We start from the raw sequence: 17,958 nt of genomic DNA on the forward strand, positions 1-17,958 counted from the left end.
GACAGAGGTCAAAGTAGTTACTGCTTGTGTTCTCCTCAAGGATTTCGATGGCTTCCTGTCTCACATTTAGGTCTATCCATTCTGAATTTATTTTTGTGTGTAATGTGAGAAAAGAATTTTGAATATGTTAAAGTTATATTTATTTATCCTATTTTAATATTATAGAGATTCTTAACCATATAGGTTGACATCATAAACAGTGTTGCAAGTTTCTAGACATTATTTATTTCCATAAAGTTTCTGTCTTTTCTGTATCTTTTTTCATTCTAAGATTCCAAATACATGTATGTTAGACATTTTCACTGGGACTCTAGCTTATTTTTTCACCTATTTTCCATCATTTTGCCCCTCTGTGCTTCTGTCCATTATTTTCTAGTCCACAAATATTTTCTTTGACTGTGTCTAATATGTTTTAAATCCCATCTATGGAATTGACTGTGATGCTCCTTTCAGCTTCTAAAATTTTGTCAAAATCACTTTGTTCACTGATAAAATAGATCCTGTTCTCTTTATATAAGTTTTCAATAAAAGTTTTATTAAAACTTAAGCCCTATTTGGGTGCCTGGGTCACTCAGTCGGTTAAGTGTCCGACTTCAACTCAGGTCATGATCATGTGGTTCATGGGTTCAAGCTCTGCACTGGGCTCTGTGCTGACAGCTCAGAGCCTGGAGCCTGCTTCCGATTCTGTGTTTCCCTTCTCTCTCTCTGTCCCACCCCTGCTCATGCTCTGTTTCTCTCTCTCAAAAATAAATAAACATTAAATATATATATATATATAACTTAAGCCCTATGATGATCTCTCATTTACTTATGAAAAAATGTTATTCATCACTGAAATAAATGGCAGTATAAGGCTTTGAAATCATATTTTTATAGGTAACTTTGTAGATTGTGTTGTAATAATATAAGCAATATTTGTTAGTATTATTAGCATTTGTAAGCATTTCTAAACTTTCCAGGGTCATTATTACAATAGTCATAAATTTTATTTTTAACTTCCAAAGTTTCATTGGACATTGTTGAATAAATTTTAATGTCTTTTGTATTCTGTTTATATGTTTGGTACTTGATATGTAAATATTTTTAGTAAACTTATGTTGCCTGGTAGTATAATATTGGAAATTACAACTCTGTGTATTAAATTTGAAAGTCTAATAATGTACATAAGCAACATTTAATATTTTTAAAATACTAACTTGAATGGATATGTCTCATTTACTTTTAGAATCTCTTTCTTTATATTTGTGCTTATACATATACATGTGCATATATGCAGACACAATACCTATATAATGAAGATATATAATGTTAATAGTTAATGGGATCCCTAGAATAACTTTTTTCTTTCTATTCTCTTAGTAAGGAAAATTTTCCTATCATGTGACTTATGCACTATTGTTCTGATCCAACCTAACATGTTCCTACCATTTAATCCTATGTATTTATTTCAACAAGTTTTCAACTTGAATAGTATGCTTGAAAAGTCAAAGTAAAAAGAAAGTAGAATTTAGTAAGAATTAATTTAAGATGTATTATTTTGCATCCCAATTCTCATTTCAATTCTATATAGTGATAGTAAGATAAATTTTAATTAAATTTGAAATCATATTCTCCTTCATTTACCATATCTGTGTAACAGTTCCACTTACTATTCTGACACATTTACTCTATAATGCTCCAGAAATTCAGGAATTCCTTCTGAAAGGAAATGCAGAATGGAACATGTTGTTAATTTAAAAAAAGAAAAATTCTGGAAAATAACTTTTTGTGCCTCACTATTTCTTAAATGCTATAGAAAAATAAGTCACTTCTCTTCCCACCATGAAGAGATTACAATATGATTATGGAAATAAGACTGAGAGTGACAACAAAGTCAAAAAACTAATCCCAATAGGATTAGAATCTAATCAGTTTCATTGTGTTGTAATTGTACTTCTATATTGGAAGAGCAAAATAGTAATACCAAGTCATGTATTATAAGTATTAAATATGTCTGTGAAGAAGTTGTGGGATTTAAACTTAGACCTTGCATTTTGAAAGACAGTGAGGAATTTATAAACTGAATATGTAGAAATCATATAAATCACAAAGATAAGACTTGGAGGGGACAGAAAGCAGAAGATAAAATAATCTAGTTTTCTCACAGGTTATAATCATTGATCATTTAATGATCAAGTAGCAAAATGATAAAAGTATCAATATGAGAATGACCATGTAAAGATATAAAATAAAATAGTTGAAAATAAATAAAATAATATAGTTGAAATCATCTAGTAGGCATTTCAGGCATTTACTAATATCTTGCTCACTTCTTCTTGGTACTTACAAGAAATGTTCTCTCCTTCCTAAGACTAAGTTTATGGTCAAAGGGCTGTGAACAGAAAGGACTGCTGTCACTTCCAGGCTGACATATTGAATTCCCAATGCAGGCTCTTACATGCTCCCATTTTCCAGAGTGGACCCTGAAACATTTGTGTTGAGAGGTGAGTGCCACAGAAGCAGCCTGGGATTCTGAGCTGCTACACAGAAGAGCTGCTGGAGAAATGCCCAGATTGTAGGGCACTTTGAACAAGAAATAAACTTTTCTGTGACAAGTCACTGCCATGTTGTATTCTTTTATAAGGCAGCATAACCTAGTCTTTTCTGATTGACACAAATTAAGCAGTGGTTGGGGCATAAGTAGGAGAGGAAATCTACTGAGCCTGTCTGAAGATTTAGATAACTAAATATACTGCCAGAAGTAATAGCCATAAAGAAAACTGCTAGTAAATGTATTAACATTCCAAATTGTCAGGAAAACAACACAAACTTCCATAAAAGAAATAAATAATGCTTATGTTGTGAAAGATTAAAAGGAAGCAGTGGGAAAAAATAAATGACATAATTAACCAAGCACATATATCATTTAAATAAATGTAAATGGGCTTACTCGACCATTTAAAATAAAAGAGTCTCTATTAGTAGCAAGAACAAAACCTAATAATATATTACATATAAAATACACATATGATAAAATAACCCAGAAAAGCCAACATATAGAAAAGATATAGTCATTCCAGGAACAGGCAAATGAACAAAAACCAAAAGGTAGGGTAGTAATTTTAAATCAGAAAAACTTAAATTTAAGGAAAAAATAATTAAATGAAAAGAATAACAATATAATTTATAATGAAGATCAAAGAGAATATTTATTCACTAAGTAATATAGTGATAGAGCTAAATCATCAAGAAACCCAAGGAAAAAAGACAGAAACACGTTGTAACAGAAAAACTTAATATTTTTCTCTTATATGAAATTAATTGATAAAACAAAAATAAACATGTAAACAATCTAATATGGTCAATATGTAGTATAATTTTTAAGTTTTTGTACACTGATAATAAAAAGTATTATTTTTAAAAATGCCAAAATTTGGTCATGCATAATATTATAAAATATTTAAATCAGCTTTGAAAAGGCAAATTAATGAGGCCTATACCCTTTGATTCAATTTAAGAAGACACAAATTATGTAAGCAAATTTGAAAAGTAATAATGTGCAAACCAAAAAACTGTGTGTGTGTATATATACATATATCTACATATATATATGTATATTAAATACCATAAAATTAATCCATTTCAAGTATACAATTCAATGCTTTTTAGTAAGAACTACCATAAATTAGTTTTAGAACATTTTTATAAACCCAGAAAAGATTCCTAATATCCATTTGTAATCCAAACTCATCCCCATCCTATTTCTATCTCCATGCCCAGGTATCCATGAATCTACTTTTTATCTCTCTAAAAATATCTTTGTTAGACGTTTTATATAAATGGGACCATACAACACATAACCTCTTATGTCTAGTTTCTTATACTTACAATGTTTTCTGAAGTTAATCCATGATGTGGTATGACTAGTAGTTGCTTCCTTTTTATTGCTGAGTGGTATTCTATTATATAGATATGCTACATTGCATCTATTTATTTACCAATTGATGGACATTTAGGTTGTTTTCACTTTCTGACTACTATGAATAATGGTGCTGTGAATATTCACAAGCAAGTCTTTGTGTGGACTTATGATTTCATATATCCTAGGAATGCTGGGTCCTATAGTAATTTATGTTTAACTTTTTGAGAAACTGCTACACTGTTTCCAAAGTGACCGTACTATCTTACGTTCTCCCAGAAATGTATAAAATGTTTTCTCCCTCTACATTGTCACCCACGTTTGTTATTATAAGTTCTATTTCCTAAAGTATATCTAGTTAGTATGAAATAGTATCTCATTGGAGTTTTAATTTGCATTTCTCTACTTATCATCTTGTCATGTACTTACTAGTTCTGATGTGTGTTTTTGTTCAACACCACCAAGCAATTAATCCTGACATTATCTACCTGGAGATAGCATCAGATGCCATAGGTTAATGGTTCAGTCCTTCAAGACAGCCCCCTGCCCCCACTTCAGAGATAAAATGCAACTCCAGGTTGTCACCTTTGCTTCTGACCAAGCAGCTGTAGATAGAACATTCCCACGATCCTTTCCTCAGGTTCTGTTAATTTTCTAGAGCCGCTCAGAGAACTCACAGAAACATTTTACTCACTATATTACTGGTTTATGAAAGGATATAACTTAGGAACATGGAAGAGATGGAAGAGACACATAGGGCAAGTTACAGAAAAAAGGTTGAAAGATAACTTCGGCTGCCTCCATTCTTACCTCAAACTTTCTAGGTGGGTTCTTCTTTCCAGCTTGTCTTTTGGCTCAGGTGGAAGACCCTGAGGACAAAGCATCCCCTGATGGGAACCAAAACTACCCCTTCAAGCAATAAGGACTTCCCTGAGCCAGCAAGATCTGCCCTTGACTGACCACCACTGTGATTGATTGATTTCACCTTTACTATCTGTACATCCCCACCCACCTGTGCCCCACATTTTCCTTATATAAACTTGGTAGTATATTCAGCATTTTGGAGACAGTCTTTGAAGATGGTAGTCTGCTGTCTTCCTAGTGTTGGCTTCACTGAAATAAATTGCATTCTTGTTTTACAACCAGTCATTCCTCTGCGTTTGGATTTCATCAGTGCTGAGTGGTTAAATATGGTCTGTTAGGGACCCCTGCAACCAGGTGCTCCTGTACTCTGGCTACGGGGTGAGGAGCTTCTATGTTCTCTGGGTGCCCTGCTCTCTCCACATCCCTACATATTAACCAACCTGGAAGCTCTCACACCTCATTCTTTTGGGTTTTTATAGCAGCTTCATTACATACTCAAGGCTGATTAAATTTATTGAACTCAATTTCCAACCCCTCTCTTCTCCTGGGAGGTGGGTGTGGGGGATGGGCCTGAAAGTCCAACCCACTAATCACAGGGTTGGTTCCCCAGGCAACCAATCTCCATTCTCAGGTTACCTACCGGCTTTCCAAAAGTCACCTAATTAACATAACAAAAGACACTTTTATTGCTCTCCTCACTTAGGAAATACCAAGGATTTCAGGAGCTCTGTGCCAGAAACTGGGAGTAAAAACAAACATATATTTCTTATTATAAATCACAATATTACATTACCTGATAAGGTATCTTCTTTGGAGAAGTGTTTGTGAATATTTTTGCTTATTTTGATATTATATATATATATATATATATATATATATATATATATATATATATTTATATATGATATATTATAAAATATGTCATATTTACTATATATCATATATACAAATAGTATGTGTAACAATCATGAGTGCATGTGTATGTGTAAATAGCACATGGGAAACAATTAAAATCTCCCTCTCTAAACTTACAAAGCTTTTTAGGAAGAAAATTCATAGTCTAAGATATTCATATTAATTGAAAGAAGAGTGAAAATAAGTGAGGTAATTATCCAACTCAATAAATTTGAAATTACAAAATTAACATAGGAAAAACTGAAAATAAACAATATATGTGTACTGAAATAAATAAATGATAAATAAATTAGTAGACCTTATAAATTGAGATCTATTTTGGGGGAAAACAACTAGACAATAATATTTATAAATTATTTTTTAAGCTAAACAAGTGAAAATCAGTATCACACAAATACGTGTATACACACTGATAACAGAAATAATCACAGATACAGATGTGAGGAGTAAGGGAGATGATTAATCTTCAGAAATACCGAATAAAAGCTGTGCTAATTAACAACAGGTTTACAACCGATTGGAAATATGTACTATGTACACCCCCCCCCCCCCCCCCACACACACACACACAATGGATTCCCAAACCCTTAGCCATTTCACTTTCTGGTTCTTCTTCTCTTCTCCATTTTGTGGGCTTATTTTTGTGGGCTTTGCAATGAGCATGCTCCAAAGAGCAGGGAAGAGGGACTGAAAGTGTCTGAGTCACCTCAGGGAATGTATATTTGTTCCGATCAGACTACTTTTTGCCTTACACCTCTGTAGTACTCAGCCAATGATGAACCAGGGGAAGGACTTACATGCAAGGAGATCAACTGTTTGCTGTGGCTGCCCCAAGTGTGCCTGTCCATCAGACACCTGTTATTGCAACAACATTGATTAAAGCCTCGCTTCACTGTTCTCCGAGTCTCCGTGTCCCTCCTTTGGGTCAATGGACTTATTTCTCACAGTAAGTCATGTGAGGCTAATTTTCTCCATTCTATGCCTGAGTGACAGGTATTTTTTTTTTTCTAGGAAAATATAAACTGCCTTTATGATAGGGAAAAAATAGGATAAAATAGGCAGAGGGGAAAGATTAGGACTTGAAGTCCCAAGGTGGGGAAAAACAGACATTTTGGAACAATCCTGGGAGTGTCTGACCATAGCAAACCCCATGAAGCATAAGGTTCTTCTTAAGAATGTAACAGACACCACCTACTCTGTCTCAGGTTTCCCTCAGGAATTGGACAAAAGACCTAACTGAAAATAAGTAGTAGACCATAAAATGTATGACCCACAAGCAATGATATGGCCATAGACCACCCCTCATACAATGGAATTGAGCCAATCAAGAATGGACAACCCAGCTAGAGCTATCCAGCTAATAAGGGTAGGACCTGAGAAAAAACAAGGGGGGAAGGGAAAGGAGGGATGACCAAACTTTATAAAACAAGGTTCTTTGCCTATAGTCGCAGGCATTCACTTTCAAATGTCTCCCCTCTATAAAGAGAACTTTCATACTATTCTTCCTTTCTGATCTTATACTTTAATAGACTTTGCCTGCTGCTCAATTTGTGTCCACCTCTTGAGTCTTCAAAGCAGCTAGACAATGAACCCGGGGTACTGAAGTAAAAAATCTTGTAACACCACCACCAATCACAGAATTTAGATAATGAGTCATCAGAGGAATAGATTTGTCAAACAGCTATGCAAAAACTGGACTGTTTTCTAGAGCAATTCGTTAAGAAACAGTTGATTTCAAAGCTATTTAAAATTCTCTGGAGCATAGAAAAAAGAAGAGAATTTCCAAATTTTTTATGAAGGTGACCAAATATTAACACCAAACAGTGATAAAAAGTGCACTCCATTTGCTACATAGTCCCCCACTAGCCCCAAATAAATAAATAAATAAATAAATAGTAAATAAAATAACTCTAGACCAATTTCACCCATGAATATGAACTTAGAAACACATTAAATAAAATTTAGCAAACATAATTCAGAAGCATATTAATCAAGACTGAGTTTAATTCCATATATTCACCTGTCCTGCTATCTCTCTGAACCTGACTGTTCAAGTACCAACATCTACAGCATTTTGACATTTAAATACTCTTTATTGATATTTGATGTTCATTCACTGGTCGTCATGAACTGTTCAAAACACCAGGTGACTCTTAGGTGCCTTGAATCACTATTAGTCTTCACTATTAGACTTCATGGTGAATGGCTTATTCTTTTGAGAAGTCTCAGGACTGTCCAGTGCTATATTCTCCATTGTGCTCTGTATTACAGTTCATCTCAGCTTTGTTTTGTATTTGTGAGTGATAACAGACATTTTCCTGGACCAGAAACAATTGTTAGGTCCTTCATTTCTACAATATATATTTATTTTTGCATATAATTTATTTAACCAATTAGATATAAAGTGGTAGCTTTGCATTAAAAATGAACTCAAAACACCAATATAATATTTAAATGTAACATTTTCCAAATTTTAAGAATAAACAGACAAAAAAATTTGATTCAGTTAGTGGTCATATCCTGACTAGGATATATTAAAACTAGTACCTCTAGAGTAGAAAACTACCAATCTTCATCTCTCTTACCTTAACCTACAGCTAATGTGCATGTATCTCTCTTTCTATAGGGCTATTACCTAACTATTTCCTTGAATTTCCTTAAAATTCTACTTTTACATAAGAGTTGAAAAGCCTTTCAGGATAAGCTATACATTCAGATTCCTTTCACAGGGCAATCAATAGCATCTGATTATCATATGAATGGAGGTCAATGCCTGTCCTGATTGGGAGAAAAATACCACAGCATCAGTACCAATAGTTGATGGTGTAATAAGAGGATAATGCATGGCTTTTATATGCATTTTCTGTTCTTATTAAAAAAAGACTAGAATCTAGTTCTTATTAAAAAAAGACTAGAATAGGTGCTGCTGAAGGGCACTAAAAATACGGGGGTTCTCTCTGGCCTTGCCTGTGACTAGCATAAAGAGGCCTAGAGATCATGGTAGCCAAGGTGTTGGGAAAGCACTTCATTAAAGATGGGCTTCCTAGAGAGAGGAAGGAACACTGTGGCTTTAGAGCAGTGAAGAAGCAAGTCCAGACTTACAGGAAATCACATACCTCAAGTCTGGAACAGTCAAACCAGCTTGAGGCCATCTATCACCATAGCAGCTAGTGCCTACAGGAGCTGTTTGAACCCTAGATTCCTGGAGAGAGTACAATACCAGAGTGACTACATCACAGAGCTTCTGACCCTGAGATCCAATAAGTAGATGTTCATAAAGCAAGGATCAAGAGCTTTGGTTCTCCCTGGGCATTTGGCTCTGAGGGCGAACAGGCATTCATTAGAGAGATAAGGTTCAAGTTTGAGAGATAGGTCTTAAGTATTAGCCAGAGCCTATCTGAGGCCTCCTAAAGCAAAACAGCAGGCCCCCCACCACAGTGGAGAGGGCTCAGAAGGCACAGCTGTGGCAGTCATAGAAGGCTAGGACCAAGGAAGAAAATTATTATAAATCTTAGTGACTCCAAGAAAAAAAAATATATACTAGGTGAGAAGGTGTTAAACACTCATTCTTCCTAATCCTAAATATGCAATTTACCTGTTTTTTGACCTATTTGAGTAATATTTCATTTCTAGTATCTCTAAAGAATTAACATGCAAATTTTAAAGTTTGTATTTTGAAAAACTTGAGTGTTAGAAAGGATTGTAGAAATAATATATTCCATCACATATCCATAAAAACCATTTCTAAATGAGAAATGTGACACTTTGGGAGATTTTCTTACTTGCCTACAGTCATGAGAGGTAATGAAAGAATTAATACTCACATTGCTGATTCCTAGCACAAACTTAGTCTCATTATTATGCAGTATAAAATGCTTCTGCTACTAAAGAGTTAATTTGCTAAATAAAATTTCTAGTTTATTTCCCTTTGTAAAAACATTAACAACTAATGGTTTGTCAATTTAAACCGGCCAAAACACACATTCTTTAAAAAATAAAAAGCTGCTTATGGATATTCTAGCTGCCCATAGATACTGACAACTCCTATATGATTATATAAAATATATACAATGCCACCATATATGTATTGGTGATCTATCTATCTATCTATATCTACCTAAATGGATAGAAAGATATGCAGATAGATATCTATATATGTAACTTCATATGTGAACATACATGTATATAGAGAGAGTTAGCAAATAACTATTCCTTGAGGATATAATTCATGGATATATAGTTAGCCCTTATTTCCCTGTTGCTCCTTAGCTATAGCTACCTCTACTTACTAGTTCAGCAGTTCCAAACCCATTCAGAAAGATGTCACTGGAAGTGACATCAAACACTGCTTGGTGTAAAGCTTTGGATCTAAAAGTCTCAGGGTATCTTTAATGTCTACAATGAAAATCTTGATCCCTGCCTGCTTATGTGTCAAACCATTCATATTATTAAATAAATCAACTTTTATAAGAAATATATGTATAGATAAATAGATAGGGAGTGAAATCCTTTTCTAGGAACATGAGAAAGGGAATGCCATTTGATTCTTCATAGGAGGTGAGAATTGTCACAGAGCGTACAAAATTTGCAATCCTACAATTGACAAAGACATGATGAGGGGTCATATCCCCTCACTCAGCATAGTAGTTGAGAAAATGGCAACTCTACTTTCCACACTGCTTTTCTGACACAGCCTACTTTAATTATTATAATAGAAGCAACTTGGAAAATATAAGACTGGTAAGTTAAATTATTTCCTTATACATATCAGTGAGAAGTTGACCAATTTGAAAGTTTGTCTCAACTACTTAGCAACCTATTTTTCCTACTTATTGGCATGACATTCTTTTCATTTTTATTTTATTTTGAGAGCACTTAAGATCTTAGCACAATTTTCTTTTGATGTATAAATTCATTGTTTAATTATATTATTTATTTTTATATTTCAGTTTTTTTGTTTTATTAATTCTTTTTCCCCCATAGGCTTTGGAACAACACAGTGCTTGGCATATAATGTATAAAGTAAGACACATATGTATTGAGTAAAAAAAATATATATAATTATTAAAGTACATTACATAATGAATGTGAAATTAAGCAAGTTAGAAATGAAGCAAGTTTTTCTTTTTTTTTTAACTCATTTCCTTTTTAGAAATCATTGTGTTATGTAGGCCTTATCTAGAATCAGAAATCTGGGGCTAGGTCACAATAAAACCACTTTCTTTGGTTCTTAATTCTACAATTTCACTAAGTTTCCTAATGGGAAAATATAATAATAAAACAACAAAGGAATGTATTAAAATAATAATTTTAAGAAACTTCCAGTTTGGGCTGAAATAAAATAACATCTTCTCTAGTCCTCCCCCCCCCCCCACCCCCGCCGCCCCGAGAACCTAAAAACTTGAACATAATGTAACAAGTAAAAACAGGAAGCCTGTATATGGAAAGAAAAAGATGGACTGACTAAGGACCATGGGATTGAGGAATGAAAAGACAGTGAGCTCCCTGGTGGTTCTTTTTGTCTTGCCAAATAGCCAGGATGAGGCACCAGAGCTTTCAACCTGGAACCACCAAAACATCCAGGCAAAAAAGGACCTAACAAAAGCCTGCTCCATCTAGCCAAAGGAGAAGGAAATGAGTAGCCAGGTAGATTGGTCAACTTGTTGACAATATCTGCTTTGCTCCATCTAAGTACCAATGGAAAAACTCTCCCCTCTGGTCCCCTGGCATCAGGGGGATTGAACACAGACCCAAATTTCTACCCCTGCCCTTTGGCATAAACAGGTACTTCTGTGATTACCCCACCAGATTGTTCTTGGTCAGTCCAAGCAAAGAGCTGAACTTTCACCCACAAGGCAGCAACAAGGAAGAATCAGACAGTGCAAGTTGGTGCCAATCAGCATCCTGTTTCTTTATCTCTCCCAGTGTCAGTGAGGCCCAGAGGCACAACACTCCACCTGCACTGTCCTCCACCCTATCAGCAACGAGCCAGTATGAGGGGGTATGATGTAGTGCTAGTGGCACTCTGTTTTCCCCGATAGGGTAGTATTTGTGGGGATCACAAGGGAGACGAGTTTCTGTGCCCATTCAACAGCAACAAGGTAATGCAATACTATGTTCTGTTTTTTCAGGGAATGGGTCAGTGGAGCCCAGTAGGAAGATGAACATCCATGTATGGGTTCATCACACCCAGACCTGTGTGCTACAGCTAAAATCAGGTGACTGCTAGCTGAAAAAGTTGAAATAGGTCCAGGATCTCACGACATCTCTTAGACCTCCAGAAAGCAATCAAAAATCAAAAATCACTCCATGAACCAAAACAATCACAGCTTGAATGAGAAAAAACAATCAGTAGATGCCTACATTGATATCAAACTCAGATACTGGAATTATTTGGCAGGTTTTAGAAGTAGCAATCATGGGGCGCTTGGGTCAGTTAAGTGATTGACTCTTGATTTTGACTCAGGTCATGATCTCACAATTCATGGGATCGAGCCCCACATTGGGCTCTGCACTGACAGTGTGGAGTGTGCTTGGGATTCTCTCTCTCCCTTTCTCTCTCTCTGCCTGTCCCGAGCTCCTGCTCTCCCCCTTTCTCAAAACAAATAAATAACTTTTTAAAAATTAAAAAAAAATGAAAAAGAAAGTAGCAATCATAAATTTGCTTCAGTGAGCAATTATGAACTTTTGTATATAGTAAGTGAAAAAAATAGCAAATCTCAGCAAAAATGGAATGTAAGTTTTTTAAAAAACAAATCAAAACTGTGGAACTTGACAAAAAGGTAAATATGAAAAAAATGAAAGAAACTCTCACTGGACCAACTCAGTAGTAGATTGGAGATGACAGGGGAAAGAATCATGAATTTGATGATGGAACAATAGAAATTACCTAATTGGAACAGTAAAGACAAAAAGACCTTTGATAACCTGTGAATCAATTTTAAAATGTCTAATATTCATGGTGTGAGAATCCAGAAGAGAGGAAAAAACAGAATGGGCTGAAAAATTATTCATGAAACAAAGGCTAAAAATTTTCAAAATTTGGTTAAGTGCATAAATTATTAGATTCAAGATGCTGTGTAAAACACAAGCAGAATAAACCCAGAGGACTCCATACTAAGGCACGTGATAATCAAATTTCTGGAAACTTTGCTTTTAGCAAAGAAAAAGTCATGAATGCAGCTAAAGAAAAATGACCATTACCCAGAAAAAAACAAAGGTTTGAGTAACAGCAGATTTCTGATCTGAAACTACAGAGCCAGATGGAAATACCCATCATTTTTCAAATGCTAAAAGAAAGAAACTATCAATCCTGAATTCTGTATTCAGCAAAAATATCTTCAGGAATATATTCGTTATCACATGAGGGAAAACTAAGAATTTGCCCCCAGCCTACCTACCCTTAAACAATGGTTAAAGGAAATTCTCCAAAAAGAAAGTAAAATAATAATTTTCACTTTAATTTGTACATTTTAGCTGTTAGTTTATCAGTCTAACATTCCTAATGTTAGAGTTCATTATGTATGGATTCATTAGTTCACTTACCAACTGTATACCAGACACATGATTATAAGGCCTTCAGAGGCATTAGGATAAGTACATGGAATACAATGCTAAATGTGATAGAAATGTCCGTGTGTACAGAGAACATAAAATTTGGTGAGAAAAATTCACATTGGGCACATAAGGAGACAAATGTGTGTGTGTTTACAATTATTTTGAATCCTGTGAAAATGTACAGGATTCATGAGGATACACCTCCTCTACTGGATCAGGTGGGAGAAATTTCTGAGAACACATGATTTAAGATGATGTTGAAAAAGGAAGGAGATAACAGGGTTGGAGAAGGAGAGACCAAGTAAAGGTGGAGGAAGAGCATTCAAGGTAAAGAGACGGCATGTAAATGACCCTGACATGGGAAGGAAGGAGTTTAGTGCTTTCTAAGAACTAAACACCAGCACCACTGGAATTTAGTGTATAACGGGCAAAAGGAAACTTTTGAGGTCGACAGGGCCTGAAAGGCATGGAGCCCATTTTAAATACCAAACTTTATCATGAAGCTGCAGCAGTGTTTTAAATGGGAGAGTATTATGATCAAAATGCTGGCTCCTGTAAGTCCTGCCCAAAGCCCCTTCTGTCAGTAAACACAGTCTGGTAACATATTGATTCTTGTTCATAGTGATTCTCCTGGAGAGCAGGTACCACAAGGTTCTTCTTTTTGTGATAGTAGCAACTGCTGGCAACACATGTTTCTAGTGACTTTTTAGTGACTTATACCCTCTTTATCAATGTATTGCCCATTTTCTGGAGAACAATTCAATTGAACATTACTTTTTCAACACCTTATCTGTAGAACTTCTTCCAGGATTCTAATTTTTTTTTAAGTTAAATGAAACTGATGGAATTACACTTAGAATAGTGCATGGCACAGAAATCCAAGACAGAGAATTAATTTGAGTTAGCATCTGTAGCTTACACAGAACTTCTTCAAAGCCCGCTGAAGCTGTCCTAGGGAGGCAAGACTAGGTAATACTAGTTACCAGTTAAATTTCAGTGTTTTCGCCAGCCATGTGCCCACAGACACACCTGTGCTGAGAGAAGAGCAGAAATGTATGTGCTTTTCTAGCTCAAGCTGATGGCTAGGCATCCTAGCCTCCTCAAGAGCTTTTAATGAACATTCTTCTAGTAGTATGTGGATTTAGTTAATGAATGTGTCTGAACTTCATTTTTATGTACATTGTCTGACCCCATCTCTTCCTCTCCTTTCTGTAAAAGGCTCATGAACACCTATGTAAACTAGTTCTTTTAAAAAAAATTTTTTTTAATGTTTTATTTATTTTTGAGAGAGAGAGACAGAGCCTGAATGGAGAGGGGCAGAGAAAGAGAGGGAGACACAGAATCTGAAGCAGGCTCCAGGCTCTGTGCTGTCAGCACAGAGCCCGGCACGGGGCTTGAACTCACAGACCGCAAGATCATGTCCTGGGCTGAGGTCAGATGCTTAACTGACTGAGCCAGCCAGGCGCCCCTAAATTAGTTCTTATGAAGAGCTCTGACTATATCACATAGTTCCACATGCCAGATGGGCAAACACAACTATAATAGAAACCAGTTGATATAGGGGGCACCTGGGTGGCTCAGTCGGTTGGGCGGCCGACTTCGGCTCAGGTCACGATCTCGCACTCTGTGAGTTCGAGCCCCGCGTCAGGCTCTGTGCTGACAGCTCAGAGCCTGGAGCCTGTTTCGGATTCTGTGTCTCCCTCTCTCTCTGACCCTCCCCCGTTCATGCTCTGTCTCTCCCTGTCTCAAAAATAAATAAACGTTAAAAAAAAAAAATTAAAAAAAAAAAAGAAACCAGTTGATATAGTCCATGAATCAATCTATAAAACAACAAAATGCTTATTTTGTTTGTTTGTCGATAGTGTTCTCTCAGAGCCTCTCTTAGAGAAAGTAGGCCAGGCAGATTACTCAAGTGTACTTACGAGCCACAATTAAGGAGAAGCTAGGCGTGGACACCTACTTCTTTAGTGGGTGGTCTGCCCTTTTTGTCCTTAACGTAATTCTCATTGACCTAAATTGTTTTCCTCTCAGGACTCCATCATAACTGTACTCACATGAATCAATCTCTCTCTCCCTTCTAGACACCATACTGTCCTCTATATTACTACATCTGACTTGAAAACCAAATTCTGACCTGATAGTTTTATTGGCCTATATCTATTCCTTAACATCTGAACTGTAGTTTAGATCAGTGTGGGGTTAACATCTACTTACCAGAGTTAAGCCTCCAAGTAACTGGAGAGTAAGATCCAGATCCTTCCATTTGAAAATAAGTGCAAAATAATGATGGCACTTCCAATCTGTCTAAAGTAATTTTCTATTAGATTATGATTATTTCTTGATAATCTGACAGTTTTCTTTTTTAAAAAAATTCTATGAACAAGGGGCCCAGTTGTTAAGCATCTGACTCTTGATTTTGGGTCAGGACATGATCTCACAGTTGATGAGTTTAAGCCCTGCCTCAGGTTCCATGGTGATAGTGCAGGGTCTGCTTATGATTCTCTTTCTCACCCTCTTTCTCTGCCCCTCCCTGCTTATGCTCTGTCTCTCTTTCTCTCAAAATAAATAAATAAACTTTAAAAAATTCCAGACTTCCCTTAATAGACTTGTTTTATCATTACAAAAAACATATTAAGGAGACATTTAAACATGGTTGCAGAAGAAATCTTTCAAAAGATATCAGTATAAAAGCATAAGGAGAAGGTCATTTTTCAGAAAAATAATGAGATTTCTAAATATAATAATTTTTAAACATGGTGGCTCTATAATAATTTTCATAATTCCTAAATTTAAATATACTTTCAAGTTACAAAAATTATAGCCCAATATAATAATATTAATAATTTTTAAAAAAATGTCTACCATGTCAGAAATATGCCAAATGTGTTATTTCTTTTTATCTTAGAAGCATCTCTATCTGATAGCTATTATATGCTTATTTTATTTTATTTTCAAATATTTATTCATTTGTTTTGAGATAGAGAGAAAGTGTGAGCAAGGGACGGGCTGGGGTGGGGAGGCGGGGGGTGGGGTGGCGCGGATCCCAAACAGGCTCCATGCTCTGTGCAGAGGCCCATGCAGGGCTTGATCTCAAGACACTGAGATCGTGACCTAAGCCGAAATCAAGAGTTGTATGCTTAACCAACTGAGCCCCCCAGGTGCCCCTATGCTCAGTTGAAAATGAGAGGTGTTTAAGATTACATAGCTAGTAAGTGGTGCAGCTTTGATGGAAACTGAAGTTGGTTTGGAAACTCTGTTCTGGATTCTAGTTCACTACAGCGAGATGTTAGGTTTCGACATATATAATATTTTGACCACTTTATGTTACAATAAAGTAACACTGACACAGAAATTCCAGCGAGAATAAGTACTGCTCAAGATTGTAGTCACACACCCTGAACGTTATTCGAAAGCACACAAAGAATAACACTTTTGAACTTCTAAACAAGCCTGGCTATGAATTTTTCCATTTTGCATTTTAAAAGGCTTGTATGTTCTTTGGGGTAAATATGATCAATCATGTTTGTTCCTCAGAATTAAGTAGTCCTTTATTCCCATAAAATTCATTATATGTTTAAGAGATACAATAGATTATAGGTATAACTACAGTTATTAACCTCCTCATTTTCCAGATTTTGAACACTATGAGTAATTTATTACTTGATTTTTATTATATGAATTCCAAATTTTATAATACAGTCTCTTTATGGATGTTGTTCTCCGAGTATAGGAATTTGGTATGTATTTAAAGGACTGTTATTGTTATTATTATTGCTGCTGAAGACCAATCCAACATTCATTTGTGACCAACTATTTTATGCTACAGCAGAGCGAACGCCACTGAATAAAAACAAATGATATAGTTCCTGGCCTCAATAAAGTAATGGCCTGATTCTAGTACATTGTGTAGACCAACAGTTATGGAAGGGGATTCTTTTGAATCTTAACAATTGATAATGATCAGCTAAACTCCTGATAATAGAGCTGCTTAAAATTCTAATTTTCTGATTTTATTACAATATGAGGTAGAAGCAGGTTCCAGGACGCTTTGTGAAATGAGATTTAGAGGAAACACCACGTTGTACTTATTACTCTTGATATTCAATGCCTACCGTCTAGTATCTCTTGATTTTAACTTATAAATTTTGTTGTTTTCTGCCTATGGTCTAATATACTAAGATTCCACCTTATAATCTTTTTTCTAACTGCCTGTAGTTTCGTTTTCGTGATTCTACTTTGTGATCCACAGGGCTGACTGTTTACAGTGTAGTAATCCTAAGTCTTCAATCCCAATTATTCTCTGTTATTATTCATACTTTCATCTCTACTTATCGGCTAACCAACAACCCAATCACAATATAGGCAAACTAAATGTTAAGAGCTAACAGTGTTACCTGGTTTTAAATCATGATTGCATCTCTGGTTCCTGGGAAATCCTCCACTATGTATAACTGCCTTCTCTCAATGCAAATGGGAAAATCCAACCCCATTAAAAAATGAGAGAGAGATTTATTTTCATTGCAAAGCAAGGATTATTTATCACTCAAAATAAGTTGATGGTAAAGAGTTCAAATTACAATGCCAAAACTTTAGAGATGACTTCATTTAGATGCATGGTTTGTACTGATTTGTGATTTACATTGAGTATAGTATTATCATTATCATAGTGTATATGATTATTGTAATATAAACACATTCTTTATTTAAAAATCGGTTTATTAACT

The 17,958-nt window shown here is 35.3% G+C and overlaps 1 long non-coding RNA gene across 1 annotated transcript in view; it reads left to right on the forward strand.

Moving 5' to 3' along the window:
- Positions 1–11,808: 11,808 nt before the first annotated feature.
- Positions 11,809–17,958, forward strand: part of LOC122210834 — a 67,173-nt gene continuing 61,023 nt past the window's right edge. The window contains exon 1 of the long non-coding RNA XR_006198300.1: positions 11,809–11,895. This is a non-coding gene — a long non-coding RNA (uncharacterized LOC122210834). The remainder of the gene's footprint in view (positions 11,896–17,958) is intronic.

This window comes from Panthera leo, chromosome F2 (assembly GCF_018350215.1).
Source record: "Panthera leo isolate Ple1 chromosome F2, P.leo_Ple1_pat1.1, whole genome shotgun sequence".
Classification (NCBI taxonomy): domain Eukaryota; kingdom Metazoa; phylum Chordata; class Mammalia; order Carnivora; family Felidae; genus Panthera; species Panthera leo.